The sequence below is a fragment of the Castor canadensis genome, chromosome 8 (genome assembly GCF_047511655.1).
Source record: "Castor canadensis chromosome 8, mCasCan1.hap1v2, whole genome shotgun sequence".
In the NCBI taxonomy this organism is placed as follows: domain Eukaryota; kingdom Metazoa; phylum Chordata; class Mammalia; order Rodentia; family Castoridae; genus Castor; species Castor canadensis.
Genome location: NC_133393.1, coordinates 94,331,086 through 94,345,845, shown reverse-complemented (window position 1 = coordinate 94,345,845; position 14,760 = coordinate 94,331,086). Strand labels below are relative to the sequence as shown.

The following is a 14,760-nucleotide window of genomic DNA, read 5'->3' as shown; positions in this document are numbered from 1 at the left end:
CATAGAGCCTTAAATTATTCTAAGGATATATTTGTGGAGAAGATGAAGGATATCTCAACCACTTAGCTCATCAATTCAGTTCCTTCTCTTTTTTTTCCTTTATTGTTGTCCTGAGTGGGGGTACACTGTAGTATTTACACAGGTTATAATATACTTGGTATATATCATATATATCATGATATACATATACATATATCAAATATATCATACATGAATTCACCTACTCAACCATACACCTTCATCTTCTTCCCCCAGTTTCCTGGAGTAATTTCAGCAGGTATCCTTTTTGCCTTTACTTACATGTGTACACATTATCTCCTAGAAAAATATGAATTATATTATTCAGCTCTCATTCCTTTCTACCCATTTCATCAAGATGACTTCTTACTTGCCTTCCAGGGAATTAGAGAACAATTCAAAACAAAAATTAACAATGATCTTTAATATTTGTTAAAAAGATAGCTACATGGCATCTTCAGGTCATTCATTCTGAAAACATCCCCAATCTGCCCTTCCTAAACCTTAACATCAAATGAGTATTAGCCATGACACTCCACATAAATGCAGTGTAACGTGGGCAATTTATTTGATTCCAAGGCAAAGAAACCCTTTATATTCAAGGATACATGAAGTATTAAGGATCAAGAAACATTCCTTAGTAAGACTAGCATAAAAGATTTTGAAATTCTATTTTATTACTGGTGTGTGTGTGTGTGTGTGTGTGTGTGTGTGTGTGTTTTGTATTTAATAATATTTTTGTTCTACTATTTGGATATTCCCATAGCAACCAAGTAACTTTGAACACCTAGTATTTTCCCAAATATTCTATATTTATTCAATTCTCTCTTCTTCAATTAAGTCTCATTAAAAGTTATTAGAAAAGTTTTACAGAGCATAGGTCCAAAAATAAAGTTCACTGATCGTTTCAGACTTTTGCTTTCTACTTTATGAATTTGAAGAGTTGTTCAGAGCTTAGGTTTTTATACATTACATGAAAGAATAATTATTTAATTCAATGTGTGGACAATATCTAGCTCAGCTTCATAATTATAGAATATTTAACTTCTGGCACTGTTCAGGTCTTTCAGGCTATGGGTGATGACTACACATGGCTTCCTTTGAGAAGTTTTTAAGCGTGAATAAAACAAAGAATGCCCAGGAGATCCCACTCAGTGGTTAGAAGACTTTTTTATTGAACTTTTATTTTCTATTTTTTCACAATTATTTTGGTGACTTTTCCTAGGGAAATATGAATAGTTTATATTTGTTATATTCAGTAATGATGGGTAGATTCACTTTTCAGCATTTCTACAGGTATCTATAGAAACAAATCAAGGGAAGACAGACCACCATGTCACATGTAATAACAAGAATAATCACATTTGTTAGAGTTTATGATAAATGTCTGCTCAAACTTCACACTTCCCATTAATTAACTACACATAATTTAAACAAGGAAGGAAAAGAAAATAATTTAAGAAATTATTGTACTAAAGCACTATTAATTTCTTATTTAGGACATTATAAACTCAATTACCTATTGCAGAAAGTATACAGGTTAAAAATACAAAGTGAGATTTAATGAATTTCTGACTTTGCATGAGTTACTTTCTTCAAGTTCAGTTTCTCTGCTAAAACATAATTGAAATATTGAGAGTGCATTTGAGGATTAAAAAATTATATAAATAATTGAGCTGCATAAATTCTGTGGTATGTGGACTTTAAGACTATATTAATTATTTCATTTGTCTTTTGATTGGAATTAATTCACAACTTTGGGAAAGATATTCTTAGTAGATGTGATTTATTAAAAGTATGATTTAGTTCAGTGACTAAAAACTTTCATACTTAACTTACTTATCCCTTATCACACACTTATGAAATATTTATCCTTATTTCCAAATGAGGCATTGCAGTTCAGAGACAAACTTCCACTAAACCATAAAGCTAGAAAATGATATGTATAATCCCAGAGTATTTAGAATTAAAGTATGTTCCCTTAGACACAGAACTACATAGCATGTATTTGATTAGAAACACAAGGACACAGAGACAATAATTTCCTGCTTTTAATCAACATAAAATGAGTACATTGATATAATAAAACCAAACATGCTAACAATTTTATAAAATTTGATTTCAAGTTGTAATTCTAATAAATCCTAATTAATATGATAGAAGTAATCTCATTTAATTAATTTTGATTAACATTTGAACTGTGTAGTAATAAATCAAAGTTGAAATTTGAGAGTTCTACTGCTTTCTGTATGTTCCACTTACCTTTCTTTTTCTCACAGTTTAACTAACCCTCAGGTTAGAATACTGAAAACATCAGCCAATGCCATTGCTGTAATCCAGGCAAAATAGCATTTCTTAAAAAGTTCCCTCTGTTCCACTAAACTAGTTTATTTCTTGTTGTTAATGATTTTGCTTTCATCTTCCCATTTTATACAGTGTAGATATATTTCTTTGACTGTGGAGAATGGGGAAGAAGCAAAAATAGAAAACAGAAAATTATCAGAAGTTGTTTAAAAAATGTTTGGTGTTTTCTACATAGATTTATTAGCTCAAGGGGATTAATTCAGTGAATCAAAATTGCCAAAAGAGGAATATACACAAAACACAGAGGAATATAAAATACAATCCACATAAACATTAAAATTGGAAAGGAAGCTTGGGGAACTGTGCCCAAGTGAAAGAGAGAACAAAATAATGACAAACAAATAACAACACTGTATGAAGGTTGTTTCTCCTTGGCATCCTTTTTTGAGACAGACATAGCGACCAAATACAGAAGTTTAATTCCTAATACTTACAAGTGGACAATGCTTCATTATATTTTCAAACAGGGAATCTACTTCATTGAACCAAAACATGCAATGACTGCATTATGGCTTGTTTGCTTTCCTTCAGGAATTTTTACTTCCATAATGCTGCTTAACCTTGATACTTTCTCCCACACAATCTATCCCATACAACAACAATGAGATAAGAAGAGTTTCTTCATTTTACTAAGTAATGTTATAATTTATAGGTCAACACATTATTATTAATCAGTACCTTTCATGAAAAATTAATTATATAGTGATGCTCATATAAGACAGTGTGACTGAAAAACACCAATAAAATGTGTACGACCTTAGCAAAATCAGGCAAAATATAAAAGCAGAGCAAAGACTCCTTTTTGCTTTTTAAATTAGGCTATTGTATTAGGTCAATGACTTTAGTCAAGTCAGTGAACTTTTCTGAGAATCAAGTTACTCATTTATGAAAAAGACACAAGCATGTTAATTAAGCCATATGAGTGATGATAACTGAATTGGATATGTCATTCCACATACCTACTCCAAAAGATGGCATGCAATAAGTGTTCTTCACATGAGAGTGTTGTTTAGGAAATCCCTGTCAAATTTCTGGGTTAAATAAGAAAAATAGTGTCTACTTATATTTATGTCTTTATTATTTTATTAATACAGACAAGCAAGAGGATGTATAAAACCAGATATAACAGTGATTTCAAAATAATCAGGAAAGAAAAAATATTATAAATTCCAAATTATTCAGAAGTAGAAAAACAAATACCCAATGCCATTGGATAAATGGGAAGAATTGGACAATAAATGGTAGCTAAATCATGTTTGTTGCAAATATTTAATTCACTTTGAATGTCTTATAATTTGTAAAGTAGGACTCATTACAGAAGAGAAATTTAAAATTACATTTATTAAAACTGTTTCCTGTTAGAAGCTATTAATACATACAATATGTTTAATATTAAGTATAACCAGTAAAACGATACATGCTTTACAGCCATTGGCTTTCTATACAGAGGTGTAAATCAAGCTGGGACCATGGGTTGTGATTCAGCTACTCTGGAAGTTGATGTGTGAGGATCAGGAGTTTCAAGTCATACCATGCTAAGCAGCTACAGCTTGTCTCAGAAAAAGAAAAAATAAATGAATTGTAAATCAATGGCTAACTTGAACCAACATATAGTTTTAAGGAAGACACAACATAGGCATTTTAAGCTTAAAAAGAAATGTGATCTGAAGCCAATGAGCTCAACACCAGACAACTCCAAGCTGGATACAGAAGGATAGAGGGTAAGTAAAATGTCATTTCTGTCTTTTTGGAACCTCACAGTTACATTCATTCATGTCAATACATACTTTCATTTGCTTCTAAAAAACACTACTTTATGAGCTAGATCTTTGTTTTAGTTGCTGGTTCCTCAAGTTAGAAATAAAAGAGTTCAGCATGGGAGCAACTGAAGTGTTGAGACCAGCTACTCCTTTGGTCAATGATGATCTTTCTGTAGCCAAAGACTTGACATATATGAACATGCAGCATCCATAAGAGATGGAGATGACAATCAAGTGAGAGGTACAGGTGGAGAAAGCCTTTTTCCTCTGGGTGGCAGATGGAATTCTCAATATGGTGGTTATGACGCATATGTAGGACAGAATCACTAATGCCAGTGTGAACAACAGAGCAACAAAGGCAAAGTAAAAGCCAATCCTCTCCAACAGCCATGTGTCTGAAAATGAGAGCTGCAAATTGGGAAAGTAGTCACAAGAGAAGTGATCGATGATATTGGAAGCACAGAAATCTAGCTTGAGGACAAGCATAAGTGGTGGGAAAATGGTCAGAAATCCTGCCAGCCAAGAAGTGAAGACAAGAAGGGTGCAAATTTTCCTATTCAGGATGGTGGTGTAAGGCAGAGGCTTGCAGATGGCAACATAACAATCATAGGACAGAGCAGTCAGAAGAAAGACTTCAGAGATACCATGGAGATGAAGAAGAATAACTGAGCTAAATAGTTGTTATAGGAAATGGTCTGGACTTTAGTAATTATTGACCACAGAAATCTGGGGTTGGAAACACTTGTGAATACAATTTCTAAGAAGGAGAAATTCTGGAGGAAGAAATACATAGGTGTCTTTGGACATGAGTCTAGCCATGTCAGCATGATGATGGTTAGGTTTCCAGTGACACTTAGCAGATAAGTCACAAATAAAAAGATAAAAGTTACAACCTGAAGTTCTGGGTTCTCTGATATGCCCAAGTATAAACTCTGTGATCACAGTGTGGTTTCTCCTACTGAATTTTTTCTTTCACCAAAATCTGTTGATTAAAAAGTAAAACACACATTGAATTTAATATAAAAGAAGTGAACATTGGCACTGAAATGAAGCAATGAACATTTTCCCAGTTGCAATTTTATGATATCTGCTCATTCCTTTAAAAAGAAAACATATACAGCCCATAATAAAAAGTAAACTTGTATTCACAGATTAATACCTTTAAGTCAGCATCAGTGATTTTTAAATAACACCAGTGCACATAATTAAATTCTCCACATGCAGTACACCTTTGAATAATATATTTATGCAGTATTTATTAGCTATATCTATAGTTTCAGTATTGAGACATTGTTTTCCAGTCAAGATTGTTTGCTTTTACATCTGAAATCTCAATTTATCTTTAAATTCTGATGTCATTTACAAAAGTAAAAACTTTCCTGGTGGAAATTCACAATTGCTGCCTTCTAGAGAAGTGCTGGACTAGAAAGGGGTCTGAGCTCTTCTCAGTTTGGTTATATATATATTTTTAGAAAGGTCTCTTGTTTTTCCTGGGCTGGTCTACTTTGTGATCTTCCTCATGCTTCCTATATAGTTAAGGTTACTAATGAGCACCACCACAGCTATTGTTTTCCTTGTGTTGAGACTGAATCTAAGTATGATCCTTCTGTTTCCATCTTCAAGTAGCTGGGGTTATAGGCATGGGGAAGTGCTCCTGACAGAATTACTAATCTTAATGAAAGTTATAATTTTATTTGTAACATATATTCTTTTCAATGTGGGTGTAGAACTAAATGTGTTTACAATCACACAAATATATTAAATAGAGTGGCCTTGGTTATAAAAGAAAGTCAAGTCCTTAGTTTATTGGAATGAAAACAGAGTTCAGAGAAATAAATTATTATTCAAAGAGAGCTGAATAATATCATTCTACAACATACTGTTACATTTATATCATTATCATACACATTATTTTATTTAACAATTAAGTTTTTGTGGTTATTCACTTAGCGTTATTACTCTTAAATTTGCCCGAGGACAAAAACAATAACTGATACCAGAGTTTTTTGATGCCAAAACATAGCATTGTGTCTCTTACCAAAGACTAATTAGAATAAATTAAACTTTTAATAACATTAATATCATAGTGACCACAAGGCTTCAAACTGTAACTGATATAATTTCTATCTGTTATGTTCTCTTCTTATAAGTAGAAAACAACATTTTGCCTGCAGTATGTTGTCAGTTCACTTGTTGTATGACTGTATTCATGTACCATAAAAGAAAGCAGTATGACAATACTGACCCTCAGTTGAGTTGGCCAGTAGAACAGTAGAGGATAACTCTCAAAGCTAGTAGCAACAGGCATTTTTCTGTCTTTCTGTTTTAGGTTTCTGTTATGAATATACTTTTCCTTTAGGAATATACATATTTTGTCATTCATCTAGCATTAAGAGTGGCAGATCAAAGGCAGAGACCACTAGTGTAGTTGGAGCAATGGTCAAAAGGTGAAAATCTATAGTTAATAATTATAAATATGTCAAAGTGATAATTTGAGGGTACTTGCAATTTGTTCCAATAAAATAAACTTTTCAATGACAGGCAAAAATGTATTTTTTGACAAATATGAAGCATACATTTTGATATGACCAATGATATCAATTAGAAATATAACCTAAATTTGCCTTTATTTATTTAAATTGTAAAATATATTAATAGTTTAATTCAGACAACATCTATTACATAAAAGACTCTCACAGGTTGAATTAAGGATAAAATTTCTACTAGCATTTGCTCAAAGTAAAAAAAAATCTCTTTTATAGTTTTTATTTTTCTGTACAAACATAAATATTGCTTGGTTCTAAACTTCGAAACCTACTATTATTCTGAGAATTTTTAAGTAAATTTCCAGGGTACTCCAGTAACCTTATGATACTGGAAGATGAAACATGTTAAAGTTCTCTGGATTAGATAAAGACTGAATCCCACACAAAGATAACACAATTTATGTTCTCTGGCCACTGTCTACACCACTGAGAAACTGGGTTGAAGAAAGCAAGGATGCCAGCAGAATGTTCAATAAATGTGGGAATATCATGACACATCTTTCTGGAAGGCCTAGGGTTCTGTCAGATTTTTTTAATATATTTACCCATAAACACTATCACACAAACTCAGAGATATTTTATCTTTGTATACTTTATGTAATTTTACAAACCATATAAAAGCAACAAATTTGTCACCAGTGTGTAAGAGATATCCTTGTGAAGTTATCTAGAAAATGTTTATCATTTCATAAAAATTCCTTAGAGTAGGAGGTTGGAGTTTTATATATAAATTTTTAATTTCATTATTGATAAAGATTGGAGAATTATGCTCTTACCAATTTCAATCATTAGTTAAAAAACTGTATGTATTAATTTGTACAAGTATAATTGGTACACTTATAAAATCTAACTTTGTTACATATTTCAGCTTTCTCTTCCTAGAAAAAAGAATGAACCCTTTTCATTGCATCCTAATCAGCATTGAGTATTACAAATTGCTTAAAACTTTTATATGCAGAGTGATGAAGATGTTATCTAAATTCATTTAATGATAAAGATAGTATCATGAAGACTATTCACAATGCCTGGGTTTTGAAGTTAACAAGATATGTTGTTTTGCCAGCACAGTAAATTTATTTGATCTAAGTATCATTTTTCTTACCTAAAAAATGAGAGGACTGATAGTTTTAACTCATAGGATACTATAAAGGTTAAATGAGACCTGTACAAAAGTGCTTAGGAATAGTTAGGGTACAGTGATTAATATATACATTTTATATATTTAAAATTTTTCATATTGCTTAAATAATAGATTGAGCATTTTTTGATGGTACTGGGATTTTGAACTCTTCTTTGTACTTGCTAGGCAAGCATTGCAGCACCTGTGCCATGCCTCTGACCCTTTATGCTTTAGTTATTTGTTGTATACTTCTCAGATTTTTGCCTGGGTCCACCGGGATCATGGTCATCCTATTTATCTGTGCACATATTTGGGGTGATAGACAAATGACACAACACTTAGTTTATTAGTTGAGATTGAAATCTCACAAGATTTTTGCATGGACTGTGGCTTTGAACACCAATCTTCCTGACTTCTGCCTCACAAGTAATTGCTATTGCAGATGTGAGCCACCAAGCCTGGCCTCGATCAAGCATTTTTTTTCAGTATTTATAATACTTTTTGATGAATTGCCTAATAAATATTCACTTTTCATTAGATTTATTGTTTTATTAAGAGACCTTATGTATATTAATGTGTGTTTTCTATTGCAATATGTTTTGGAGCCTATTATTTTCTTGGTGTCCTATTTTTTTGAGGACATCCTTTTCAAATTAATAAATATTCATTTATATTTAATACTTCTATACTTGTGATCTTAGTGGACAGCTTTAAACCATCCAGAATTTTTCTTTTTTATTTTTTAGGTATGTTTCTTTATGGTTCTGGGGATTGAATCCAGAGCATTGAGAATTCTGGGCAAATACCTTACCACTGAAGTACACACCCAGTTCCAGAATTTATGGTCATATGTGATATGGGTCTATTTGTGCTGCTTTTCAATGAACAATCAACTGCCCTAACAAATTAAGTCTAGAAATAATATGAAAGTCTGGGCAGTGAGATACAAGAGCACCCATATCATGTTATCTTCACAACACCCCTATGCCAGAATTTTCATAATGAAATCCATATGCAATCTGTGAGCTAGGGGTGAAACAGAATCTAATAAAATATAATCTTGTTCTGAGATACTTGTAGTTCTCACTTTGAAGTACAAAAACCCAACATTCCTTTTTGCAAGGGCCTTGATGTCCTTTTACTGCTTCAGATTCACTTCATACCATCACCAATCATCCCTTACTGCACCAGTGAGCTCAGCATTGCAGGCAACTGTGAAATGGATGCAGGAAGACAGAGGGTAATTAAAATGTCATTTCTACTTTATTGAATTCTCACAATGGTATTCATTCATGTCAACCATATTTTCATTTGCTTCTAAAAAAACACTACTTTATGAATCAGATCATTGAAGGCTTGTTTTAGTTGCTGGTTCCTCAAGGTATAAATAAAAAGGTTCAAGTGGGAGCAACTGAAATGTTGAGAAGAGCTAATCCTTTGGTCAATGATGATCTTTCTGTTGCTGAAGGCTTGACATACATAAATATAGAACTTCTATAAGAGATGGAACAGGTGAGAGGAATAGGTGGAGAAAGTCTTTTTCCTTGGGTGGCAGATGGAATTCTCAATATGGTGGTTATCGTGCATATGTAGGACAGAATCACTATGCCAGTGTGAACAACAGAGCAACAAAGGCAAAGTAAAATCCAATCTTCTCCAACAGCCATGTGTCTGAAAATGAGAGCTGTAAAAGGGGGATAGCCACAAAAGAAGTGATCAATGACACTGGAAGCACAGAAATCCAGCTTGAGGATAAGCATGAGTGGTGGGAAAATGGTCAGAAATCCTGCCAGCCAAGAAGTGAAGACAAGAAAGGTGCAAATTTTCCTATTCATGATGGTGGTGTAATGCACAGTCTTGCAGATGGCAACATAGTGATCACAGGACATAGCAGTCAGAAGAAAGAATTCAGACATACCCATGGAGATGAAGAAGAACAGTTGTTATAGGAAAAGACCTTGACTTTAGTAATTATTGACCACAAAAATCTGGGGATGGAAACACTCGTGAATATAATTTCTAAGAAGGAAAATTTCTGGAGAAAGAAATACATAGGTGTCTTTACATGTGAGTCTAGCAATGTCAGCATGATGATGGTTAGATTTCCAGTGACACTTAACAGATAAGTCAGAAATGAAAAGATAAAAGTTACAACCTGAAGTTCTGGGTTCTCTGATATGCCCAAGAATATAAACTCTGTGATCACAGTGTGGTTTCTCATACTGAATTTTTTCTTCCAACAAAATCTGTTGATGAAAAAGAAAGCATAGTAAATTTTTATGTAAAAATATTAAAAATTAAACACTGGCATTAAAATCTCCAATGAAATCAAGCGAAGGAACTTTTTACTATAAGAATTGTTGCACTATTCTCTAATCCTGATTAAAACAGAAAACATACAGAGCCTGTTGAAAAGGTAACACATAAACACAGACTTTCCATAAAGTCCTCTCTTGAGTGATTTTACATGAAACTCTACTTATGTCTTCCATATGTACAATATATCCTTGAATTACAGTTTTCTGTAATCTTTTTAACTGTATTTGGATTTTGAGTTTTTAGACATGGTTTTCCAGTTGCTATGATTGAATGCTTTTGGAACTAAAACAGCTAATTTTTAGTTTTGTCTCCAATGTCATTTACAAAACCTACAATTAACTTAATAGCTAATTTTTAACTTGTAAGTTATGTTCTTTTAAGTTTGACCACAGGATTAAATGTGTTTGCAATCACAGAAAGAAAACTCTAGCATTGCATTGGTTGTAAACAAGTAATGTCCCTGTCTTTTAGGAAAGAAAACAGAGGTCAGTGAAATTAATTTATATTCATGGAACTCTAGCTGAATAGTATAGTTTTAGAACCTACTGAAGCATTAATACAATTTTTATGCTTGTTGTTTTAATTAACATGGCTTTTTCCTCCACATTTACTTTGTTAAGAGAGGAACTCACAAAGAAGATGTTTTGATGCCATAATATAGTGTTGCCTCCATTACCTATAACAAACTAATCAGAACAAATAAAAATTTTCCTGAATTTATACCATAGAAACCTTGTAGCTTTAAAATGTAGCTGATATGACTTCTTTCTGCCTTATTCCTTACATGCAGCAACCAGTATACTCTCTGTGAAATAAGTTCTGAATTATATATATTGTATTACTTTTTTATGTATCATGGAATGCATAACACAGTAGGCAGTCAGGATTAAAAGTAATATTGGATATATTTTCACATTTTCTATTTTATATCAGTAATTTTTTCCTTTACAAATATACATATTTTGTTAATCATCTGTCATTACAACTGGCAGATCAAAGGGGGAAACTATTATGGTTTCAACAATGGTTGAAACATATTAAAATCTATAGTTAATAGTTATAAATGTGTTAAAGTGATAATCTGTGGATACTTGCAGTTTTTTCCAAAAAAATAATCTTCTCAGTGTCAGACAAAAATACCTTTATTGACAAATATGAACCATACAATTTTGAAGTCTGATGATACCTATCCTATATTTGATTTCATTTACTAAAAATATGAAATGCATTAATAGTATACTTCAGAAGATATCTTTCAAAATATAGTTCACCCTGGCATCTATTACAAAGAAGCATCTCACACAGAAAAAGCACAGGTTGAATTAAATGTGTGATTTATATGATCCTCAGTTTGAAATAAAAATAAATTTCCCTTTTATATCTTACTTTTCTATACAAACAGAAATATTGTTATGAATGGAACTCCCAAACTTACTATTGTTAACCTGAGAATTCTTAGGTAAATTCCGGGGTATACCACTTTATGATGCTGGAAGGCGAAATGTGTCAGAGTTCTCTGGAAAAGATAAAGATTGAATCCCACACAAAATAACACAATTTACCTTCTCTGGCCATTGAACAAAGCCCTGAGAAAGTGGGATGAAGAAAGCAAGGATGCCAGCAGAGTGGAGTTTAAGAGATGTGGCAATATCATGACACATCTTTCTGGAAAGCCAAGCAATATAGGGAGGTACAGCAAAGTGTACCGATCTGCTGACACAGTCAGCCTGGTTTCCCTTTGGCCAAACTTCATTTTCCTAATGTGCACATGAACTCAGTCTCCACTCAGGAGATAATGTATTCTCAATTCCTGTGGGATTGGTTTATTCTACAGTGGACCCTCCTTTGAATGTGTGACCCATATTTTATTCATTATGTATCTCTGCCAACATAGAGAAGAATGAATGACAAGAAAAGTATTTTAAACTTATTTTTCACTTTGAAGTTGACATGTTAATTGTTATAATAATCAAGTTTCACAAGTATTCCTGTGAACATACATAATAGTCCTTATTCTTCCTATCAGGCTTCCATTTCCTTTAGACCTTTAATTTAATCAGAATAAAACACTTCAGTATGGCTTACCAGACATTTTTCCTGTGTATTTACTCACAAGACAAGTCACAATTACACACCAAAGAGATAGTTTATCTTTGTATACTTTATGCAATTTTATAAACTTTACAAATGCAACAAATTATCCAATTTTACTACACAAATATTCAGCCACTTTCCTGTGTTCTTTTTTTTTTTTCAGTTAACAAGGTGTAACTAATATCCTTGGCATGTTATCTAGAAAATGTTCATTATCCTGAAACAATTGCCCAGAATAGCTGGCTAGATTTATATATAATTTGTTAATTTCATCTTTGATAAAGATTAGGGAATTAGGGAATGCTAATTTCACATCTTTAGTTACTACACTGCATTCTTACATATCTAATTGCATATGCACAATTGATATATGTGCAAACCAACTTTTGTTATATACTTCAGCATTTCCCTCCTACAGACAAGAATGAATCCTTTTCATTTCATCCTAGCCTATGTTCAATATTATAAATGCTTTTATAACCAGGCACAAAAATAATATCCCAATACAGTCAATGTGTAAAGACTATATTATAAATACTAGCTCTCTGTGCTTGGGTTTTAAGTTAATAAGATTCAATTTCTCTGAAAACTTGAAAAATTATTTGAAAGGTTTTAAAGGAATTTAAGTCTATTTATTGCCTCCATTAGCTATTAATTACAATATAGTAAACAGTTGGATAACATTCGATTAGTACAAAGTTTTCTTGGAGTCTAGAAACAGAAACCTAAATACTGAATATACAGCCTACATATGAGCAATGAGTTGGGGTAAAGAAAAAGCATGTGGATCAATAATGTAATTATGAAATTTTGTTTGCTTATTTAGGCCAGCAGGTACTAAATTTCCAACATCTCTAATGAGTCAATTACTTTTCCATGAGCCAAGTCTTAGATATTCCATGATTCATGACATAGATTTCAACTTTCTTACAGGAATGTCTCATTAGAGGAACCTTTAAATATCCTCTTAATTTTGTTTAACTAATGAAAATTAAGCAGGATTTGTCAAGTTATTTTATCTGGGTAAGGAAATTGTTGGCAGTGATAAAAATTTTTCCTTTCAGGAATTTTGCAAATAAACTGTAACATTTATGTGTCTATTTAAAACCAAAACAAGTTGTGTTTTGTGGTGCACACCTGTAATGCCAGCACTTGTGTGATGAAGGTAGGATGATTGAAACTTGGAGGTCAGCCTGGGCTAAAGAGCAATTTCAAGGCCATCCTGAGTTCCACGCAAGACCTTGTCTCAACAATCAAAGTCTAGAATGTAGCAAGAAAAATTCCAGAATGGTCCTCGATTCCTTCCAGAATGGTATGTTGATACCACTTAAAAATAAATTCTGATTAAATAATGACTGCAATATTTCCCTAATATTTAGAAAAACCTGTTCTCAAATGCAGAGGAAATATGTCATGGTATCAAATATTTTTTGATAAAAGAAGCAACTGTAATTTTTTTGTTGAAAATAACCAGTGCTATTGATGCAAAACTAAAAGCAACTCCCCAAAAAATCCCAACTCCCCAAATAGTACTTTCAAAACCAATCCTTGAACTTGATTTTTATTCAAATATAATTTTCACAGCAATAATTTAACAGCCAAGACTCAGATTTTATATCTATTTAACTGTCATCTGTCTATCTATTTATCAGTCCATCTCTATCTATCATCTATCATTTATCTGCTATAAGCAATGCAAACAATTATTGAGCCTCATTTCTGGACAAGACTGACAAGTTAGTCTCTCTTCATAAAAAAAGCAATTGCAATTTGAGCATACTTCATATTTGCCTCTTTTGACAGCACCAAGTCTGTCTCATCTGAATCTTCTTACTTCATGAGAAACATCAGTTCTGTACTGCTGTTTGTGCTACCAATTACTATTCTGGATCAAGACCTCTGGTACATATAGCCTCTGGGTTTCTCAGGAGTATTTCTTTTCTTCTTTGACTTGCTATCTACATATGTAATATCAGATAAAGATTTTCTTTTTGTACTATCTTTTTCATTACCAGCTTTTTGAGAATTATGAAATGGTTCAGTTAACTGTGGAAAACCCAAATTTTCTTCAGGTTCCCAACCATCATTAGCATCCATAAATCTCTTCCACTTCAAAAAATATTCCACCTTCCCATTCACTACATGTGGGTCTACCACTTTTTCTACCACAAATTCTTTAGATGTTAATTAACTGTTCAATTTTTTTTACTCTTTCCATTCTGCTTCTTTCCCATTTTTAGAGTATAGGTTTATTGGAGGCAATTTTTATTTGCAGAGTTGAAGAGGTACTACTCTGATGTTCTGGGTTGCTAGTCCTGCAGCACCTTGGGTCTACATGCCTCCAGTTTCATTAGATTGAAAGTATTTTTAAATTTTTCCTTAGGCTTCTTCAATGATCCATTGTTTATTCAATATTGTGTTTTACAATTCCCATGTGTTCATGTAATTTCTACAGTTTCTTTTACTGTTGATTTGGTTTCATTCTGTTATGAACCAATAATATATAAGAAATGATTTTCATTTTCTAATTTGTTAAGAT

The 14,760-nt window shown here is 32.4% G+C and overlaps 2 pseudogenes; both read right to left on the bottom strand.

Moving 5' to 3' along the window:
• Positions 1-4,171: 4,171 nt before the first annotated feature.
• Positions 4,172-11,880, bottom strand: LOC109680658 (olfactory receptor 6C3-like; annotated as a pseudogene).
• Positions 11,881-13,905: 2,025 nt separating this feature from the next.
• On the bottom strand, positions 13,906-14,455 carry LOC141425941 (chromobox protein homolog 3 pseudogene; annotated as a pseudogene).
• Between the last annotated feature and the right edge of the window lie 305 nt (positions 14,456-14,760).